This window comes from Neofelis nebulosa, chromosome 13 (assembly GCF_028018385.1).
Source record: "Neofelis nebulosa isolate mNeoNeb1 chromosome 13, mNeoNeb1.pri, whole genome shotgun sequence".
NCBI lineage: Eukaryota > Metazoa > Chordata > Mammalia > Carnivora > Felidae > Neofelis > Neofelis nebulosa.
In genome coordinates this window covers 74,646,478-74,654,359 of record NC_080794.1, presented here as the reverse complement: position 1 = coordinate 74,654,359, position 7,882 = coordinate 74,646,478, and the positions used below count along the sequence as shown (strand labels likewise).

General features: G+C 44.0%; 1 pseudogene; it reads right to left on the bottom strand.

The window, feature by feature from the left end:
* Positions 1–3,702: 3,702 nt before the first annotated feature.
* LOC131493384 (glyceraldehyde-3-phosphate dehydrogenase-like) lies at positions 3,703–7,675 on the bottom strand (annotated as a pseudogene).
* Positions 7,676–7,882: the final 207 nt, after the last annotated feature.

Sequence of the window (7,882 nt, the reverse complement as noted above, 5' to 3'; positions counted from 1 at the left end):
GCTCTTCTTGCTTTTTTCTGTTTCACATCTGCTCTTTATCAGTCCTACAAGCCCTCCTCCTCTTCTCCACATCTCCTAAATGCCTAACCTATGTTGAACCTCTCATCATGAGTTCCTTGTACTCACCCTATCAGATTACTCCCCATGTTTCTTTCATTGACTGATAACTCACTTCCTCATCAGTCTAGGGTCCACGAGGGTAGAACGCGTGTGCATACTGTTCACCCTGTCATACGTTATAAGGTCTGCAGCATAGACCAGGCTCGCAACATCTGTGTTCAATAAGGACTTGAGTACCTACTATTCTAAGTGATTTCCTTACCGAAGTTGATAATACGTCTACATCAGAGCCCTCGGGAAGGCTGCCCTTGGGCTATACAAGGCAAATCCTGCGTGCCCAGAATGGCAGTCCAAGTAGCGTGTGGTGTCCAAAGAATGGAGGACGACATCCAGTCCCAGCAGATACAGCTATCCCCAGAAAAACGTTACTCACCAGCCACATCTTTAGTTGTACTAGTGCTAAACTTGGGGTTCAGTTCTATAGTTTGGCGTCGAGGGGCAAACATACAGGTTGGCCAGCATTCTCCACCAGGAAAGAGCCAAGGACGAGAAACAATTACGCCTGCTGGCCATTCTAAGGTAAGTCATCTCCACCGGTGTAGAAAGCATTCTGTCTTTTCGAAAGCATTTGCATGAACATGGCAAGTGCTTTGGAAGGAATTCCTGGAGCCCTCCGGTTAAGGCAAATCCAGTAAGTGAAAAGTGACTTTATACAAAAAGGCCGATTCAGGGGAATCGCTCACTTTATAAAAGAATGCCTCACTTTGCAAAAATATTTCCCTCCAGCATTTCCTTCTACATCGAGCCCTTGTTAGCACATTAATAACATGAGACCATTGTATAAAAATAGTGATGGCCTCATCACTTTTAGGGGCACTTCTGCTGTGGGGATGAGGCGAGTAAGGACTGGGGGGCAAGTTTACAGATGGGGGCAAGACTTCAGCTGTTATTAGCAAGGACCCTTTGTCCCCCAGCACATCTATGTTCCAGCAGCCCCAAGTGTTACCAGCTGAAACCTCCTGAGACCCCTGGGAGACAGCTGTGGGCAGGGATGCCATCATGGATTTCATAAGAGGGAGGGAAATCCCGGCTCTGAGAGCCTGAGTGACTCATCCAAGGTCACCAGCCAGTCAGTGGGCAGGCTTGGGGCCCTCCCTGCTGGCAACCCTGCCCTAGCATGCTGTGGATGTTTAAAAGCTCAAAAGTCTCTTCCTCCAGAAGCTCAATGCCCCTCCCCTTGAGCGTGGGCTCAACACTAAGGTAGAAAACAGAAAGGGAAATGTAGTAACTTTACCGGAGAGAAACCTCACAAATACCACCTTACTGAACGTTAACAGCCAGGTTAACATCACCAGTAATAAAATGCTTGCTGTCATGTGCCCCTGGATATGATGCACCAAAAGGCACATCATCTCTATAATACTCTTCTTAAACCCTGTAACTTTGATTATGAGAAAACATGCGTCAAATTCAAATGCAGGGACAATCTGCAAAATACCTGACCGCTGCTCTTTAAAAGCGTCAAGGTCATAAAAGTCAAGGAAAGACTGAAAAATGGTCACAGACTAGAAGGGACCAAGGACACATGAAGAACTAAATGTAATATAGGATCACAGATGGGACCCTGAAACAGAAGACCGACATTAGTGGAAAAACCGGGGAAATCTGAATAAGTCTGTAAGTTTAGTTAATAGTATTGTACCAGGGTTAATATCTTAGTTTTGATAATGTACCATATTTATATAAGGACATAATATTAGAGGAAGCTGGGTGAAAGGCATATGGGGACTTTGTACTGTCTTTGTACCTCTTCTGTAAATCTAAAATTTTATTTTCAAAGTTTTCCTCTTGTTTAAAAAAAATTGTTTTTAATGTTTATTTTTGAGAGAGAGAGAGAGAGACAGAGCATAAGTGGGGGAAGGGCAGAGAGTGAAGGAGACACAGAATCCGAAGCAGGCTCCAGGCTCTGAGCTGTCAGCACAGAGCTCGACGCGGGGCTCGAACGCACAAACCATGAGATCATGACCTGAGCCAAAGTCGGATGCTTGACCGATTGAACCACTCAGGTGCCCTTCCTCTTGTTTTTACAGAGGGGAAAGGCAGGCAGTACTGTGGCTGGGTGCACATTTGGCCAGCCTGGGAAGTTTTGGCTGCTTCTGGGGAAAGAGCTGCATCACATTCTCTAAATTCTGCACAACACCACACGACCCATCCCCTCTTCTGAGATGAGCCCAGCTGCTGGTTGGAGTGTGACTGTGCCCAGGGGATGTCAAGGAGGCTCAGTCAGACAGCTGGGCCAGCAGAACTAGGGAGGAAAATGAACACAATCTCTATGGATGCAGGACTCAAGATGCTTCTCAGAATGATTTTCAAGACTTAGGGAATCTCATGATTCCAGAACCCAAAGGTAATCAGCCATAATCTATTAACCACACTTGTCAATGTCATGCATACGCAATGGTCAAAAGGAGAGGAAGGGACCCTAAGAATTTCATGGGGTCTATGTTTCATGGGGTTCTATGGGGTTGGGGCGGAATCAGAGTTTCTTGCCCATTCTGAGAAGCTCTAAAGATGACCACCAACAATTTCTTCTTGTCAGGTTGTGAACAGAGCTCAACCCATCAAGCAACCATCACTGGGGGGGGATCTCTTTTCTCCTATCCTTGAATCCAAATTGACTTTTGATTTGCTTTGGCCAATAGAATGTGGCAGAAGTGGTGCCATGCTGGTTCTGGGTCTAGCCTTTAAGAGTCTGGTGGCTTCTATATTTTCTCTCGAAGCCAGCTCTGACACCCAAGACCACTATGCTGTGAAGAAACCTGAGTTAGCCATGAGGAGAGGCTAAATAGAGGAACAATATGAGTGAGTGAAAGCTTGAACGTTCCAGCCCAGTTCAACTGATGTACAAAAAAGAAGAATCGCCCTGCTGATCCCACTCAGTTCACAGAACCAGGGGAAATAACAGAATATTGTTCTTGTAAACCACTGAGCTTCGGGTTGATTTGTCACACGGCAATGGATAACTAAAACACTCACTGATGTGTTTTTTCTCCTTTTTCCTAAACTTTTATACTTGTTTTCATACATTCCAATGCTTCTTTAAACTCAAGGAGTCAGAATAAATGGAAAGGTATGCCTCATTTACATAAAGTTGTGAAATAAGGAATTGGATGTCAGACTATGCTATTTCTCTGCTCCTATGCTCCATCCTGCCTTCCCATCTCACCTTGGACAAAAGCCATGCTATCAATATGGCACGTAAGAGCCCTTATGATCTCTTCTCTACCCCTTGCCTCGCTGACCTCGACCTCAACCACTCCTTGTGCTTGATATTCCTTGACTATGAAGGACACGTGGACATCAGGACCTTCGTGTTTGCTCTTCCTGTGCTTGGAATGTTCTTCTCCTAGGTGTATCCATGACTTTCTCTTTACTGCCTTCAAGTCTTTACTCAACCGTTACCTTGTAATGAGATCTTTCCTAGCCTGATTGGAATTTGCTACTCTCCCCTTCTCTGACCCACTTATCCCCTTGCTTCTTTTTTTCTCCATAGCATTTAATGCCACTTAGCATATTGCATATTATTATTCAACAAACATTGTTTGTGGTCATCTTTCTTTAGTAGAACCTCTGCTCCAAGAAAGCAGAGGTTTTTGCTTGTTTCATGCACTGCTATGAATCCAGAACTTAAATCTGCATGTGGCACAAAATTGACATTCGCTACATCTTCATTGGACGGGTGAATGAATTTTCTAAAACCCAAAGCCTCATACCTGGATGGTTGAGGCTGACGTGTGAAGGACAGTCTCACTTACTGGCAAAGGATGGCATTGGCGTTCGGCTCTATTAGACAAGAGAGAATCACAAGAGTAGTTAGGAGACCCTCAAGCCAGAGGTCGGCAACCTCTTTCTCTGAAAAGCCAGATAGTAAATATTTCAGGCTGCATGGGCCATATGGTCTGTATCACAAACAACTCTGTGTCATTGTAGTGTGAAATCAGCCACGGGCAACGTGTAAACAAGTGATTGTGACTTAGGCTCCAATTAAACTGTATTTATGGGCACTGGAATTTGAACTTAATTTTGCATTATGTGTCACAAAATATTATTATTTTTCTGATTTTTTTCAATGATTTAAAATGTAAAAAACCATTCTAGACTTGCAGGTCACACAAAAATAGATGGTGAGCCGATTTGGGCTGCTGTTTTCTGACCAACACTATTAACAATCTCCAAGTGACTCAAAGTGTGGGAGAAGAATTCAATTTCCAGGGAGACTAGCCAGAAGATTATTCATTTTTAAAGACGTATTATTTGTAATATGACTTCATGAATATTCATGATGATTTTTGCATTCTAGTTACTTTTATAGCCAATATGCCTGGGTGAGAAAGCACAGGGCAGTAGCCAAGTGAGAAGAGCCAATCTTTAGGCTGGGTATGCCAAATCCACTAACCCATACTTCCTCCCTCTGAGACAGAGAGAGCCCACGTGGGAGGAAGCAATGGCAGGCAATCATAGATAGGGTGACACAGGAATCAGGCTGATAAAGGTGTTAAGGCTGTGACTTTGTTTCTTGTGTGGGCCAGTTAGCTGTTGACTGAAGTCTGCACCTCTGGCCCCAGGCGCCTGTCTTGTGTAGGTTGGAAAGGTGGGCAGGGGGGAATCTCACAGGAGGAGCATTTCCAACCCAATGTCTTTCTGACCACAGGAGAGGTGAGCCATTTTACCCATCAAAACATCAGACAGCATTAATGTCTCTGGCCAAGGTGCTGGACTTTGTGATCTCTGGAGGTGTATTGTGGGAGGGACAGGACCAGAGATGACAAGATGTCACTTTGGACTGAAAAAGGATATATTGGGGAAAATGGTAGAATGAAAAAATTCCAAACATATGCAGAAGTAGAGAACAAAGTAAACTGAGCCCCTAGTTACCCCATCACCCAGCTTCAAGGGCGGTCACCTCCTAGACAAACCTGTTTCATCCATAGCCCCACCTTAGATGATTGGAGCAAATTCCAGATATCATGTCATTTCATTAGGCAAAGGCTATTTTGATTACACAGGAATTCATTATTTAGAATGCAAAAGCTACTCAAAATTCATTTAGAAAAGTGAAAAAATAAGCAAAAGAAAAGCAACAAAAATAATCCATGTTTTTACCACCAAGAGGTAATCATTGTTAGCCATTTTTCCTTCTATTTTTTAAAGAACAAAAAAGTATCTTACTATACATAGCTTTGGGAGCTTGATTTTCCCCCTCGTTGATATAGCTATGACACATCTTTCCATGCTAATAAATATACATCTACATTATAGCTTCTTGGGGGGCTGGGTACAGTATACTTTATTGACTGTACATGACAAGGTAGGTCTCCCCAAGTCCCTCCCCTTCTTCAGAGGGTCTAGGATGGAAACTGTAGAGGTTGGGAGATTATCAGCGTGTTGGGGGATGAGTTGGGGCAAGGACTCCCCAGCAACTGAGGGCCTCTCTCTTCCTCTTGCTCTCACTGGGGGGTGGTCCAGGGGGCTCTTACTCCTTGGAGGCCCTGGGGACCATAATGTTGCTGTAGCCAAATTCATTGTCATACCAGGAAATGAGCCTGACAAAGTGGTCATTGAAAGCAATGCCAACCCCAACATCACAGGTGGAGGAGTAGGTGTCTCTGATAACGTTGCAGCAGACAATCTGGTCCTCAGTGTAGCCCAGGATGCCCTTGAGGGGACCCTCTGACACCTGCTTCATCACCAATTTGATATCGTCATGTTTGGCAGCTTTCTCCAGGCAGCAGGTCAGATCCATGACTGACACATTGTGGGTGGGGACAAAGAAGGCCATGCCAGTGAACTTCCCATTCAGATCAGGGATGACCTTGCCTACAGCCTGGGCAGTGCCAGTATAAGCAGGGATGACATTCTGGGCAGCCATTATGCCGCAGCTCCCCAGAGGGGCCATCCATGATTTTCTGGGTGGCGGTGATGGCATGGACTGTGGTCATGAATCCCCGCACAATGCTGAAGTTGTCATAGATGACCTCGGCCAGAGGGGCCAAGCAGTTGGTGGTGCAGGAGGCATTGCTGACAATCTTGAAGGAGTTGCCATACTTCTCACGGTTCACACCCATCACAGACATGGGGGAATCAGCAGAAGGGGCAGAGAGGATGATCCTCTTCATCCCACCTGTCAGGTGAGCTCCAGTCTTCATGGTGGTGGAGACCCCAGTGGACTCCACAGCACAGTTAGCACCAGCATCAGCCCATTTGATGTTGGTGGAATATCGCTCTTGGAAGATGGAGATGGGCTTTCCATTAATGACGTGTGTCCCATTCTCAGCCTTGACTGTGCTGTGGAATTTGCCATGGGTGAAATCATAACAAAACATGAAGACCATGTAGTTGAGGTCAATGAAGTGGTCACTGATGGCAACAATATCCACTTTTCCAGAGTTAAAAGCAGCCCTGGTGACCAGGCATCCAATACGGCCAAATCCGTTTACTCTGACCTTCACCATTGTGTCTTGGGGACACTGCTGGCCCTGCACCAGAAGATGTGTCTGTCTAGTGAATGGGGAGGACCAGAGTGCATTACAGTTCTTAATGGCTCTGTGTGTATCCACGATGTGACGCTTCCTTATTCTTAAAACCATGTCCTTGTTGGTGTGTATTTAGGTTAATTAAAAAATTTTGACTATTATAATCACCTTGTAATAAACATTTTTGACCAGATATCTCATACCCTTGCTTGATTATTTCCTTTGGATGAATTACAAGAGGTAGAATTCCTAGGGCAAAGGCCTCCACATATTTAGAGATTTTTATTCATATTGTCAAGATGCTTTCTAGTAAGGTGATACTAAGGTCATACCAAGTAAACCAGGAATGCAGAAGAGCGCCTGTTTGTCACATCCTCACCAGCAGGGAGTATTGATATTCTTCTAGCCTTTGCCAATACGATCGGTTGAAAAATGTATCTTGTCATTTTAATTTGCATTTCTTTGATCACTAGGGAGGCCATTTTGAAAATGTTGGCTGGCCGAATTTTTGGATTTATTTTTTAAATTTATTATGGAAATTAAAAAAAAACATAAATGCAGAGACCAATCCCTCTGTAGCCATCACCCCACTTCGACATTTACAACATGTGGCCAGTCTTTCTTCGCTTATATCATCCTCTTTCCCCTTCACATACATGACATATACACCACATTGTTTTATTTAAAAAAGTATTTTTAATTTTTTAAATTTGAGATAGAGAGGAGAGCATGAGTGGGGGAGGGGGCAGAGGGAGGGGGAGGGAGGGAGAGAGAGAGAGAGAGAGAGAGAGAATCTCAAGCAGGCTCCACTCTCAGTGCAGAGCCAGATGCGGGACTCAGTCCCATGACCCATGACTTGATACCCGAGTAGAAATCAAGAATCTGTCGCTCAACTAACTGAGTCACCCAGGGGCCTCTATACCACATTATTTTAAATCAGATCTCAAGCATCATATCTATTATACATTTTCAGTATACATACTAAATGCAAAAGGATTCTTTATTCTGTTATCACAGAGCTGTGATATTACTACCAAACTTAAAAATAACAATAATTGGGGTTGCCTGAGTGGCTCAGTTGGCTAAGTGTCCAATTCTTGATCTCACCTCAGGTCTTGATTTCAGCATCATGAGTTCAACCCTGTATTGAGCTCCATGCAGGGTGTGAAGCTGACTTAAAAAATAATAATAATAACATAACAATTTGTTAAGACACCTGCAAGTATCCAGTGTTCAGATATGTTTGTTTCATGTTTGTTTGTTTATTTAAAAAATTTTCTTTAAATCTT